The sequence below is a fragment of the Mastomys coucha genome, unplaced genomic scaffold (assembly GCF_008632895.1).
Source record: "Mastomys coucha isolate ucsf_1 unplaced genomic scaffold, UCSF_Mcou_1 pScaffold22, whole genome shotgun sequence".
Lineage (NCBI taxonomy): Eukaryota > Metazoa > Chordata > Mammalia > Rodentia > Muridae > Mastomys > Mastomys coucha.
Window position 1 is genome coordinate 225,585,501 of NW_022196905.1, and position 14,627 is coordinate 225,600,127.

Sequence of the window (14,627 nt, forward strand, 5' to 3'; positions counted from 1 at the left end):
TTCCTGCAAATGCCCCCCAAGTTGTTATGGGGATCCCACTAGAGAAGACCACTCAGATGACCACAGTTTATGGACAATTGAAAGTCTTTATTCCAGCTTTTATTTATGGCTGGCTCTACACTCAGGTAGTTATTTGGGAAGCCTAAGTGTTTAGGGTAAGAGGTTTTTAAAGGCAAATACCTTCCTAGTATCTTGCTTACTGTAGTAGTAGCTACAGGGAGAGAGGTTATGCACTTGTAAGCTGGTAACAGAAGCTAAGTTAGCTGGGTCATCTTGACCTTGAGTTCCTAGGGTGGAGATAGATAATCTTCAACGGGATTCTCCATCAAAGAGCTCAGTTTCTAGATAAACCCAAAATAGCTTCAGCAAGAATACAAGATGGAGGAACCACAGTGTCTTGCCCTGTCACAGACTATCTTCTGGCTTCCCAGGTCTTCCCTGGAGCTACTTTGCTTTCTCAGAAAGTAGGGTTTTTGTCAGCTGTCTGGAAGGTTTACCTCCCCTAGGATGCTGCTGAGTGGGGGCCTCAGCGGAAGAGCCTGCATTTGTATAAGGGAGAAAACAAGGAGGCTAAGTTCATTTTGCAGCTGAGGTTTCTACCTTCTGACCAGGTGGTGGTCATGAGGGGCGTCAAGCCCCCCTTGCCTGTGCAGCACCCACTGATGGAGAAGCAAAAGCCCCATAGTAAGACAAGTCTCCCAGAGGCCTTTCTGGCCTTCCCGACAGCCTTGGGCACCTGTCCAAGAGGCAAGATCTATATAGCTTTGTTGCAAAGTGCTATTACTGTAATTATTTACATATATTAGATGTATGAATGCACGAGACTCACAATGATATTCTGATAGACACCGTACTTTGATACCACTCACCCAGCACCTTTTCCAGTCTCTAGTAATCCCTCCTCTCTTTTCAGGTCCCTGTTTCCAAATGGAGTAAGAACCCAGGTGCCTTACTTTCTGTGTCTGACTTCACTTTGCATGCCATCCTCTTGCTCTATCTTTTTTTTTTTTTTTTTTTTTTTTTTTTTTGCTACAAGTGACAGCACTTCATTCTTTGTGGCTGAATATCCCATTGTGTCTGTATACTACAGCTTCTTTCTCCATTCATCTCTTAGCCACATCTAACAGTTCTGTTACTGACAAGCTGGAACAATGCCTCTGTCCTTGGGTGAGGTAGCTGAGAGGCAAAGAGGAGACAACTTGCTAGTGAGCTTTTAATGAAAGCCCTTAAAGGCACACATTCAGAAGCAAGACTGGAAGCTGGAAGGAACAGATTGCCCTGCCTTGAGTTGTGGCTTTTATTGAAGGCTAGGGTGGAGTCAGAGATGAGCTGGAAAGTGTGATGCACCTATTTCCCTGGCTGCTCTCAAACTATTATTGTTTGGAAGTGCTGTCGGAAGAGGAAGTCTTATGACTGGGATATATGATCTTTGAAATGAGTCCTTGAATGGGAATGTCATATCATTTACACACATCCAATCCATCTCTCTCTCTCTCTCTCTCTCTCTCTCTCTCTCTCTCTCTCTCTCTCTCTCCTTTTGTTCTGCTTACTTCCAGAATTTGCTGTAGCTTGCATTTTGTTGGTAGCCATTCTGTCCGGGTGGAAGTAGAGTCTCATTGTAGCTTTTGGTTTACACATTTCCCTGCTGGCTAATAATATAGATTGGGTTTTCCTAGGGCAACAGCAGAACATGATCAGTAGAGGTATCTGGGAAACCCCTCTCACACCTTGCAGGTCTCTTCCCTGAGTCACACTGGGGAGAGCTGAGTTGTCTGCAGTGCTCCATCCTTTCCAATGACTCTACTACAGAATCTGTCTCTTGACCATTGCCAACTTCTCTTCCCACCCATCTCTAACCCCCACACCTTGAGTGGTGGCTCTGTCCTCCATCTTCAAGGACAACTGTAGACAACTGTATTGGTTTAAAATTTTACTCTGTCACACTGCTTTTTAAAATCTTTTACCTTTTTGTGAAGATTTATTTATTTGTACTTGAGTGTATGTTCTACAAGTTTATGGGCATGTGGCTTGAGCCTCACATGCAGAGGCCAGGAGAAGGCCTTCTCTACCTTTTCTATCTTTTCCTTTGAAGTAAGCTCTCTCCCTAAACTGTGGCATTGTGTTTTCTTGGCTAGGCTAGAAGCTAAAAAACCTATCTCTGTGGTCTGACCTCTAGTCTCTGTGATTGTTTGGAAAACACTCTTAACTCTTGAGCCATCTCTTCAGTCCCTTTTGCTTCCACTTTGAAAGAGTTCAAGTTTATAGTAGGCCAATCTGCTATAAACAGTGTTTCTCAGAGCTAGTAACAGGAACTCTAACTCTATCTCTTCCCAGTCAGGATTCTATCATTCTTTTTGCCCTATTCAGTGACAGGTAAATAATGACGTATTCTTTGCTCATGTGACGTACTATTCTGATATATCTACCTAGTGCAGGAAGAGATTTGGGTTTTGAAGTTCAGGATGGGGAGCATCATGAGCTTTCATCTCTGCAGGATACTTCTTGGAAAACCATGGTCACACCTGCAACCAAGCCACTCTTAGGACATGTACCCTTGAAACTATATACTTTCAAAATAGTAAAAACCTAGATCCACAGGTCCTCAGGGACATAAGGCATCCACTCAAACCTCTATTACCTAAGATGAATACTAGTAGTCTTTTACTTCCTTTTCTCTCTTTATTTTTTAGAAATAGAAGACTCTACACAATTATGACAAGTGGTAGATGGAAAAGTTTCAGTAGGATGAAGAACCAGGAAGGGCTTGGTGACTAAAAGCCTACTCTACTTCCTTTCTTTACTGGGAGGGTTCCTACTCAGTCTAGTTGAGAAAATGATGGCTTCTGTCATCGGAAAGGTGTTGCAATGGATAGAGAGGTAACAGTACTTAGGTAACTGGTCTTCTCTGAGCTGATAGTGCAGATGGAATACAGATCATAGTGTATGGTAGGCAAAACTAGCAAAAGAAGTCCATGATGTTAGAGGGTTCATGGAATCCAGTCAGACATCAGGCACTGTCCAGGGAGCTTTCAGATCCTCCTCCTGCATAGCCTTAGTATTTAAGTTGGAATAGCATTGTGGTAGTTTGAATATACTTGATCCAGGGAGTGGCACTATTAGGAGGTTTGGCCTTGTTGGAGTAGGTGTGATCTTGTTGGAGGAAGTGTGTCACCATGGGTGGGCTTTGAGACCTTCCTCCTAGCCACATGGGAGACAGTAGCTGCCTTCCAATCAAGATGTGGAGGAACTCTTGGCTCCTCCAGCATCATGCCTACCCTGACACTGCCATGCTCCCACTTGATGATAAAAGACTGAACCTCTGAACCTGTAAGCCAGCACCAATTAAATGTTGTCCTTTATAAGAGTTGCTTTGGTCATGGTGTTTCTTCACAGCAGTGAAACCCTATCTAAGTCAGACATTCTGCACAATTCTAGTTCCCAGGAATAGGCTTAGAATCAATCAAAGGTTGTTATCATTTCAAGTCTTCACATACATGATATAAGATGAAATGGGCTACCCATAGATGATCTTCCATGTGGAATAATTCATATTCATGGAATCCTATTTGAAATATGGTCCCATTTGAGTTCCTACCATGTAGGTATGGCCTCTGCATTTGTCTCTGCAATCTTGACTCCAGCAAATAATCAAGCCCAGTTGTGAGCCTTCATAATATCCCTGCCATAGACTTTGTCTGCCACCACATTAATATGGACTTGGAAGGCCCATCACCCTGTTTCCATGAGAGCATGTTCCACTCTCAACCAAGGATGCTGGTCACTCACCATACCCACTATCCATTTACAGGTGTGACTCCAGCTGATCTCTGAAGGGTTCTGGGTATGCTTGAAAATATCACCAAAGTGTTGGGGTCTCTGAAGAAAGGGGTCCCTAAACATGGCACAAGAATGGGGTATGTTTTGCTGTTGGAGTCCTCAGACTGAAAAGAACCAGAACCATCCAAATTCCACTCAGGCAACTCTTCTACACACGGGCTCAGAATCCAGGATGTGGGTCATGCAGCACAGTCCTTCTCCAGTGCCATCAGCCTAGACATAGTTTGGACTTTCTTGTGCTGTGGCAGGGGCACATGCGTTTGCATGATGCCTTTGATCAAGTGGAAAGTTTCTGAGGAGGCCATGGTAGGTGATGTTCTATACTGTGGGTAGGGGGATAAGCCTCAGAGATAAAGAGATCTCCGCTCATCCCCCATCCTCAGCTCCCCTTCTTTACCTCCTTGTTCATTTTCACCATCTTGTGCATGGGTCCATCACTTATTTATGAAATTAGCCTCCCAAGTCATGTGCCCACATCTGCTTGTGTGCCCTTGTGGTTACTTTACCTCACAGCTGAGAGCTCTTGTCCATATCACGTCACACCTTTCCCTTCTCAAGACCTACAGAGACTCCTCTTTCTTATGACAGAACTCAGATTCTGTTCCCTGGCCCATGTGACCCACTTGAAGGGATTGCCGCATCTCTTCAACCTTGTCATCCATCACCCTGCCCCTGATTTGTGTTCTATAAAATAGGCCTTTTCTTTCTTCCAACTATACCCCATGTCCACGTTCAGCCACACACCAAAATTTTGAGGTGTGCCGTTTTTCTTTCATTGAGTAATCTCCCTAGATCCCTTGTCTTCCAACTTCTCTGTTTCTTAGACAAGCCTTTTCCTGCCACCATCTGCTTCCTCATTGTGTCACCTTCACACATGCCACCCACTGCCAACACAAGGCACGAGTTTCCTTCTTCTCTCTTTGTGTCCTTCTCTAGAGTGTATGCCTCCTTAGAGCTTATCACTCTATCCCTTGTATGCAGTGCTTCGTGTGACAATCAGAAGACTCTGAGTGAATGTTTGTTGACAAAATGAGAGATCAGAGGCACAACAGGCTTCAGGGAACATCTCAGGAGTTCCCCTTGCCAGGGATTACTATTCCATGTTATCAGGCAATTTTATTTAAAATTACAACCCCGGGACTCCTTTTGACCATCACAGAGAGATGGGAAGTGAGACTTCCCAGAATAAAGTTCTGGATGGGAATATGCATAGTACCAGTCAGTGTTAAGGAGAACTCCCTGGATAATCACCAACCTCACCAGCATCTTGTAGTCCCCAGGGAAAGACAGGTCATCAAGACACAATTCATTCTCTCAAGGAAGTTACAGACTGACTGGGCAGATACACACACACACACACACACACACACACACACACACACACACATTTCTCTGTGTTTTTGGTACAGTCAGAATGAGACAAAAACCATAAAATATGAATAAACGTTGGAAGGAGCAAACAAACACCGGTACCTTGGCTACATCTGAAACAGTGACCTGTGTCCCTCGCCAGCTGACTTCAACAGGAGAACTTTAATTATATTGCTTAATTACACCAGAGCACACCAGAATTTTTAATTTTTTTTTAACAGTAATTCCCTGCTGGGCTCCTGATATTTGCCTTACATTATTGCCAAGCACTCGAGAGGAGTGACAAACAGGAAAGGGGTCTTAGCATTTGGAGTCCTCAGCCCTGCTGTGTGTTATTTGCTTATACAGTCAGAGCTGGGGGAGGCAGCCTCTTCATCTGTTCCTGGTGACCTGTGATCCAGCGCCATCTGAGAAGCAGAGAGCAGAGGCACTGTGGCCAAGCACCAGACCACATCTCCGACTTCACAAAGCACTGGACTTTTGAACTGATCTCTCAAAAACTGTATAGAGATTATAGCTCTGCTGCAAAATTGAACTGTGACTTATTTGCCTACATGTCAACCTTGTTAATTAGATTGCACCTCTAAGTTCCAAGCCTTATTTTTTGCCACTGAGTGGGAGCTTCGAACTAGAATGTCCACATCTGTGCAAAACCACACAATACACTGCCTAACTTCTTTACAAATATTTTTTCTTTCTGGTGGCTTCAGGTTAGCATGTGTGTTTAATTAACATTTCTAATTAAAACCACAACACATAATACTCAAATGATGTTTTTCATGAGTTACATTCCCCCAGATCTGTAAGTGGCAAATACATACATGGTAGGTATATCATTTCAATTTTCCTAGCGAGATCCGATAACATATTTAACAAGTAGAATCAATAGGAACAAGTTAGCAATGTTCAGCCTGTTCCTCTCCAAGGCTAAGATGAGGAAGGAGGAGCTGCTTTTTGGGGAAGCCACAGGCAAGAACATCATCCAGACACAATGAACTGAAAAAGTTTGTGCTAATTTGGGGAGTTGAGGTCATAGTCTCAGCATGATGATATTTAAAAGGTGGGAACTTGGTGAGGTCATTGGGCTGTGAGAATAGAGCCCTCTTTATTGAAAGTAATACCTACCTTGGTAAAATGAAGCAAGAAGGGCCTTACTTAACTCCTCTTCTGCTGGTTAGTTTTTGTCAACTTGATACAAGCTAGATACACTAGGGAAGAGGGAATCTCAATAGAGGAATTGCCTCCATCAGATTGGCCTCTAGCCATGTCTGTGATGCATTTTCTTAGTTGCTAATTGATGTAGGATGGTCCATCTGGCTGCGGCTGTTCCCTCCCTTGGCAAGCAGACCTGAGGTATGTAAGAATTTCCTGAAGAAGCCAGAGGAAGCAGTCGAGAGAACAGGTTTCCTCTGTGGTTTCTACTTCAGTTCCTGTCTCCAGCTTCCTGACTTGAGTTCCCTCCTGATGGCGGACTGTAGCCTGTAAGATGAAATAAACCCCTTTCTCCCCGAGTTGCTCTTGGTCATTGTGTTTATCATAGCAACAAAGTAAACTAGAACGGGCCTCTTAGTTTCTTCCCACCTTTTGAGGACAATAATAATCCTCAGGAGTCATCACTAGAACTTGACCATGCTGGCCATCCTCATCTTGATGGGTGTTGTTGAAACCCAAATACCCTAGGATACTAGCTTCTACATAAAAAATCTGACTAGAGGGCAGGGGTGGTTGGGTAATGCTTTTGCTACTGTTCTACAATTGTAGTTATAATTGTAAAGAGACACCGTAGCCAAGGCAAATTATATAAAATAAAAATGTGTGGGGAATTGCTTACAGTTTTTGAGGGTTAGTTCATGATTATGGTGTTGGGAATCGAAGGCATGGTGCTGGAAAAGCCCAGGAGCCCTGATCCACAGGCAGCAGGCAAAGAGAGCAAGACTAGGGCTGCTGTGGGCTCTTTTGAAACCTTAAAGCCCACTCTTATAGTAACACACCTCCTCCACAAGGCCACACCTCCTCCACAAGGCCACACCTCCTCCACAAGGCCACACCCCCTCCACAAGGCCACACCCCTCCACAAGGCCACACCTCCTCCAAAAGGTCAAACCACTCAATCCTTCCCAAATAGAATATGAGAGGATATTGCAGCCACATGGCTCCGAGAAACAAAACGCTCTATCTAGAAGTCTGATGCAGAGTAAAACAGACTTTAAACTACAGTTTTGTCAGTGTATTAGTATATTTCCACACAGACCCCAAAGGGATCAAAAATTCTGTCTGCCATTTGACAACATCCATGGTGTATAGATAGCCTTGCCTACAGTGGGATTTCCCAAAACTTAATCACTGAATGGCTTTCTCTGAATCTGTTTGCTTCATATTTTCACTTTAAATTGACACAATCTACTTAAATAAGTTTACTTATAAAGGGAATTTTGCAGTGTCCATAAGCATAAACCAGTGTAGCATGTAGGTGCACACACTCATCCTCCAGAGGCGGGAGAATATAACAAGCTCAATGGACAATTCATACCTAAAAGGTATTGTAATAATTAGAAAACAAAGCAGTAAGTAGGAAGTAAAACAAAATGTGTTATGCTTACATCACTGCCCAGCTGGAGTGGCAGCTGTGTGCCTGTCTCCCATCTCCTCCACTTTGCAAGGGCCTTCGGTTTTACAAATGCTCAGGGCAGCATAGAGCATCTTCAGTCCCCATACCACAGGATGACTATGGAAAAGCCCATCACCCTCGTGCTTTGAGCCAGTTCTCCAACCCTGCTATCCCATGCCTGTGATGTGTGACTGTCCTTCCTTTCCTGTTACACACAGTGCTTCTTTTGCTTTGGACTAGAACATTGAATGAAGCCCATGAAACTCAAAGCCAGAAACATCAGCAACCAGCTTTTAAAATGTGTGGGCAATAGGAGTGACCTTATACTTGCAGAAGTGCCTGGATAGCCAGCCTGTGTTATAGGGAAAGTTGTTTGTTGTGATTTATTGTGGCTTGACTCCAGAACATCCTCAACAGGTTCATGTGTTTCCAGCAGCCACTCAAACCTTGTGGTGCTTTCAAAGGCCATGAAGCCTTTAGGATTTGGGCTTAGCCTAGAAGAAATAGGTAACTAAGAGTGGACCTTTGAACGTTATATCTGCCCAGGCTCCAGTCTATCTTCTCTGCTTTCTGGTCTTCTTTCGTGTAAGGAGCATCTGCCATACTCTTCTACCCCAGGTGGAGCTCTCCCATCATGCCTTCCCCAGTAAGATGGGCAACCCTCTGAAGCCAGAAACCAGAGAAAAACTTCCTCCTTTGAGTAACACTCATCATATATTTTGTCTTAGCAACAAGAGAGATGACTAATCAAGTCTGGATATGGTTTGTCTCTTCCTGATCCATTATTTAATCCCCAGTATGAAATAGGGAAAGGTGGAAGCGATGAGGCCTTTAAGGGCTGATTAGGGCTGTGCCTTCATGAAAGGATCAACCCTTTTATATTATCCATATATGAATGGATTGACATGTTAGTAGGTTATTTCAAGAGTGTGTCTGCAGTTAAAATTTTTTTTTAAAAGCTAGTTTGGCTAGGATTCATGCATACAAATCTGAAATTTAGCATGGTTTGCCTTGAGGTGAATGTAAGTTACAGTGTATTTTTCTACTGCAGTGGGAAGAAAAGGAGGGTACCTCAGATTCTTGAGGCTAATGACACAATGCTAAAGACTAAGGGGTTTATTTGGGCTTACACTTCTGAGCCAGAGCTGAGTAGCTGGCTTGAAGATTCCCTTCTTGGTGTAAGAACCCTAAGAAAGCACAGAGGATTATATGCTTCCAGGTAGGCGTGTGTTAGAGACCCGGCTGCACTACACTGCCTTTTACGGCAAAACCACTCTTGAGCCATCTTTTAACCTATTCATCTGTCAATCTACTAGAATTTCTAGACCTGAAAGCCTCCTGCCTGAAGACTAGTTTTCATGGTACCAGAAGGCACCATGGAAGCTATCAAAGGAATGAATCAACCAAGTTTTACCCAACTAGGACACTCATGAACCACAGTGACCAGGATGGACCAATAGCATTAGGGTGCAGTGTTGCCACATAGACGTTGGTCATAAGTAGCAGCTCTGGAATTGGATTTAAGACATGTTTATCAAAGTGAAAACAGTCTTATACCAAAAACATAGCTAACTACCTCAGACTAGTGAAGTAATGGAATCTTGGAGGAGAACCTGCAGCTACCTTTTTACTAAACCAGCACAATCCCTAACTACATTCTAGACATTTGTCCTTAGAGCTACAGATGAGTGGAGTTCTCAAACCCTTACCATGAAAATTTCTCTTTCAACTGATAGAGATCATTATAGAAAACCACAACCAATCCTAATGCAGAGTAATAGAGCCCGGTCCAGATGGATAGATCTACAATGCAACTCTCACACCTAAGCCTCAGGAACATTATGGAAGGGTAGGCAGAAGGATTCTAAGAGCCAGAGGACTAGAAAGTTTACCATGAAACTGATTAGACACCACACCCGTAAAGTCTCACTAACATGACTGTCTATACATGAGCTGAGCAAGGACAACAATAGTCATGCTAAGGTAGGAGCAACAGCTTTTCCCAGGGACAGCTGCGTATCCAATACCAGTTGTCAGGACATTACATAACGGAATGATCACGATACATTTAGGAATATTTATACCTATACATATGTAACAACAATTAATGATAAACAGGGGCCATGAATTTGAAAGAGATCAAGGAGAGATATGTGGGAGTGTTTATTGGGAGGAAAGAAAGGAGAAAGTGATATAATTATAATTTTTTTAAAAAAGCAATAAATTCAAAAAGGGAAGCAAACATATTTGACAAAATATAATATTTCTTATGCCATGATGTCAAATGTCCTGATGTCTATATAATATTCTAAATCCTTTTCAATACGTTTAAGTGTTCCCTATTTTTTTAAAGTTTAAATTAGAAGTAAGCCATAAAAAAGTCCCACCCATCCCACTTTGTAGTATCTCATAAGAGATTAAACTCAAGCATGAGTTTTAGTGGATAAACAAGAGCAAACTTTCCATCCGAAGCAAACTGATTGTGACCTACTGCCATTCTAACTTGAGTAGGCTTTCACAGCACCATCAATGGCCACACCTCAGTCACACAGTAGGATTCCTGCCTTCTCTGTCTCACTTCCAATGAGAACACTAAGGCACAGAGAAGTTGTGTGATGATGGCCCACAATTACCTACTTGCTTAGTAGGTAGTAAAATCAGACTTTAGCAGCCATCTGTAAAAGATCATGTGATACTGGTACTGCCAAAGCAGGCTTCTATCCCTCATACAGATGAATGCCTAGTGGGACATCTGCTATAGTTTGAATCAACTCCGCTATCCAAGGCTCATATGTCAAGGGAATGGTCCCTAGCTGGGTGCTATTGGAAGGTGTGGAATTTTTAAGAGGCAAGCCTAGTGGGAGATCTTTAAATCACGGGGGAGATGCCCTCAAAGGAGACCATAGCTCCAATCCCTTCCTCTCCTCTCACTTCCCAGTGGGTTTGCTTATCCACATTCTCCCAGTATGATGTGCCCCATGAAAGGCTCCCAAGCCATCCAACCAACCAGCCGTGGGCTGAACCCTCCAAAACTGTGACCACAAATAAGTGCATTTCCTGTTTTATATGGGACCACCGTGTGGCTTTTCTCTCTTCTCTCGGTGTGGTTTGCTCTCACTGATTTTTGCAGATTGACACACTTTAGCACTCTGGGTTTAACTTCAACTTGGGCATGTAAATGACCCTCATAACAGGCTACTTGATCCAGCCTGCTAACATTTCGCTGAGAATTTTTCATGTTATTGATCTAATATTTTGTTGAGGGTGTCTGTAGGTTTCTTATGATGCCTGTGTCTGGCTCCTGTATCACAGTAGGCCATCTTCATAGGATGAGCTAGGCAGTGTTCTTCCCTCTTTTGAAATACGTTGTGAAAGATGAGTTGAATTCTTCTGGAAGCATCTGGTTCTAGGATTGTCTTTGTTGGAAGATTTTTAAATTACTCAATTTCCTGTTATGAATATGCTCAGATTGTTTATTTCTTATTCAGTTGTAATGTTTGTTTCTAGGAACTTGTTCATTTCTGCTGCTGTCTAATTTCTTGGCATGTTGTCATTCATAATTTCTCCCAGAATCCTTTTCCACCACTGCAAGATCAATAACAGCATTCTCATGCTCATTTCTGATTTCAGTAACTTGAATTTTATCTAGATGGTCAATCTAGTTTGTTGATTGTACTGATTTTTTTAAATGGATAATATTTATTGTCTACCATTCTCAACATTTAAAATATATTATCTCATTTGGCCTCAAACACCTCAAAGAAATACAGTTGGCCTTTCTCATCAGGAAATGCCACATCCACAGATGAAAACAACTGCAGATTAAAAATATTTTTTAAAATGATACATCTGTTAAACAGCCGGGTTTTTGTGTGTCATTATTCCCTAAATAGCACAGCATGACAACTATTTATATAATGATAACATTTTTTATTAGGTATTAGAAGTAGCTTATGTAAGTTACATAGGAGAATGTTCAGAAGTTACAAGCTACTACTGTGCCATTTTATGTAAAAGACTGAGCATCTAAACATTTCATATCCATAAAGAGTCCAGCAACAGACCCCTATGGGCAAGGAGCAACTATATCTCCACTGTAAAGATATAAATGGCTCTAAGTAGCTTAAGTGACTTATTCTGGGACCTAGATGTAGTAGTCATGCAGTGAGGAGCAGAGCACAGATATCTCAGAAACTGGTTACCCAGATCCAGCTTCCAACCTCAGTGCTATAAAGACAGGGAGACAGCTGCACTCATGTGTCTGGCCACTTGGTTGTTGAGCAAAGAGGCTCCATGTGTAAAGGCTATGTCCCTGAGTCAGAAGCCATGCCACCCTCCTCTCTCCTGGCACCCACTGTAGCTGTGAGTCCACTAGGCTCCATGCCCGGAACAGAGCCTGCCCCTGTAGCTTTGGGTCGTTCAATCTTTCAGCATGTAGACCTATCCAAAGAGTCCAGGAGCTTGAGTGAGAGGAGACACTTTCTCCCTTCTCCCTTTGCGAAACAGTCAGGAAAAGGGAGGGAAGGCCTTAGTGTAGAGAACTGAGGCTAAGAAAGGAACCTTTGTGGCAAGCTGGCAAGGCCCAAGGGTGCTGAGCTGGCTTCTGTATGCCTATTGTGGACAGACCTTTGTCAACTGAGGTCCAGTCTGGCACCACCTGCTCATATACAAGACCTCTCCAACAAAATTCCGCTTTTGTGGGAGTTCCTGCTGAATGCCAGGGCAGGCTTCCCACTGTGTGGGTATATGCCTCTCCCTAAGACAAGCTCCTGGATTGTGCATCTTGTTCACCTCTGCCTTCTAGAGCCTTGCCCACAGCCTGGCCCTAAGGAAGGCTTTAGTGACTGTCCATCTGTGAATGGGATGACTCTGCTCTGCCTCGGCTTGCTCATCTGTGAAGCAGCGATCATTAATGGCATCGACTTCGTGGCCTTTACTGTGAAAGGTCAATGATCTTTTCAAAGCAACAGCTTTTGTTTTCATTTTTTTATACTGTTTTTCAAGACTATGCTTGATCTCTCTATCCTAATCTTCCTGATTCCACTATGGGTTTAGTTTATTCTTATTTCTCTGGTCTCTTAAAGGTAACATTTAAGGTATTGATTCATGATATCTTTTTTTTTTTTACTGTGGATATATATTTTAATTCTTCATTTATTTTGTAACTAACAGAATAACTCTATATCTATGAAATATAATATGGTGTTTTGATGTATTCTTTACTTATGAAATTATTAAGTTAATTGCCGAGCCCATTGTTTTATGTAGCTATTGTTTGTTGCAGTAAAATATTTACAATCTGGTTTTTAGGTGATTTTGAAATAGTTGGGGCATTATTGATCATGATAGTCACATACAGCTAAGAATTTCCCTCTAAGGCCACTTTTAATGCATTCTGTAATTTTTGGTATCCTGCATTTTTCATCTTGTTAATTTTAATTTGTTTTTTTTTTTTTTATTTTCTCATATAACTTTTCTTTGGCCCATTGGTTATTCCAGAGTGCATTGTTTTTGTTTTCACAGTCTTGTGATTTTATTATTATTATTATTATTCTCTCATACAATACATTCTGACTGTAGCCTCCCCTCCCTCCACTCCTCTCAGTTCCCTCCCTCCCCCACTTCTGTCTCCCCCAGATCCTCCATTTCCTTTCAGAAAAAGAGCAGGCCTCCCAGGGATATCAACTAAACCTGTCATAACAAGTTACAATAAGACTAGGTACAAACCCTCCTATCAAGACTGAATGAGTCTGCCCAGTAGGAGGAAAGGGGTCCCAAGAGCAGGCAAAAGAGTCAGAGACAGCCCCACTCCCCCAGGAGCCCTACAAAAATCCCAAGCTAAATGCTACAATGTATATGCAGAGGACCTAGCACGGACCCAAGCAGGCTTGGTGGTTGTCCCTTCAGTTCCTGAGCTCCTAGAAGCCCTGTGTAGTTCATTCTTCAGGCCATGATCAGTTGTTAAATTTCATCTTTATTTTTACTTTCTCTTGTGACTTTTCTTTGGTCTGTTGATTATTCCAGAAAGCTTCATTTTGTTTTCACATCCTTTTGAAGTTTTAAAGTTACTTTCTACTTTGGAATTCCAGCTGAATTTTCAGGTTTTGCTAGAGGAAGTGTTTCATACATATGGCAGTCTGTGAAATGCTCCCAGAGGTTCACATTTGAAAGCTTGGTCCCCGGCAGTTCTGGAAGGTTGTGGATCCTTTAGAGAGTGGAGTCATGCCAGAGGAAGTGGGTCAAAGGGGTAGATATTGAGGCTATATAGCATTATCCTACTACATGTTCTTTATAGCATGGTCCCACGATGTGTTCTTCCTTAGGGTCACCAGCCATGCCCCTGCTCCCACCATCACACCTTGCCTGCCTGTGGCCCTGATGGAATGTGCCCTTTTGGAATTATAAGCTAAAGCAGACCCTTGCTCCTTGAGCTGCTTTTGAACACTTGGTTCCCAGTTGTTGGCATCGTTACAGGAGATGTGTAGCCGACCAGGAGACAGCATGTTCCTGGGGGCAGAGGGCGGTAATCTTGTCCCACTTCCAGTTCACCCCCTGCTTTGTGTGCGCATGATGATGTGTATTGCTTAGCTCCCTGTTTGGGCTGCCCGTGGGCCAGGCCTCCCCCACCAGCTCAGATTCTCTCTCTGAAACTGGGAGCCAATATAAAGCTTCCTCCCTGTGTTGCTTTAGATCCTGGTGTTTTGTTTGTCATAGCCATAGGAAGTGGCTAGCACAGTGCTCTGTCTTGGCAACAAGAAAGTAACCAAGGACAATATGATTTCACTCTTTCAAGTTGTTTTGAGAATTGTTT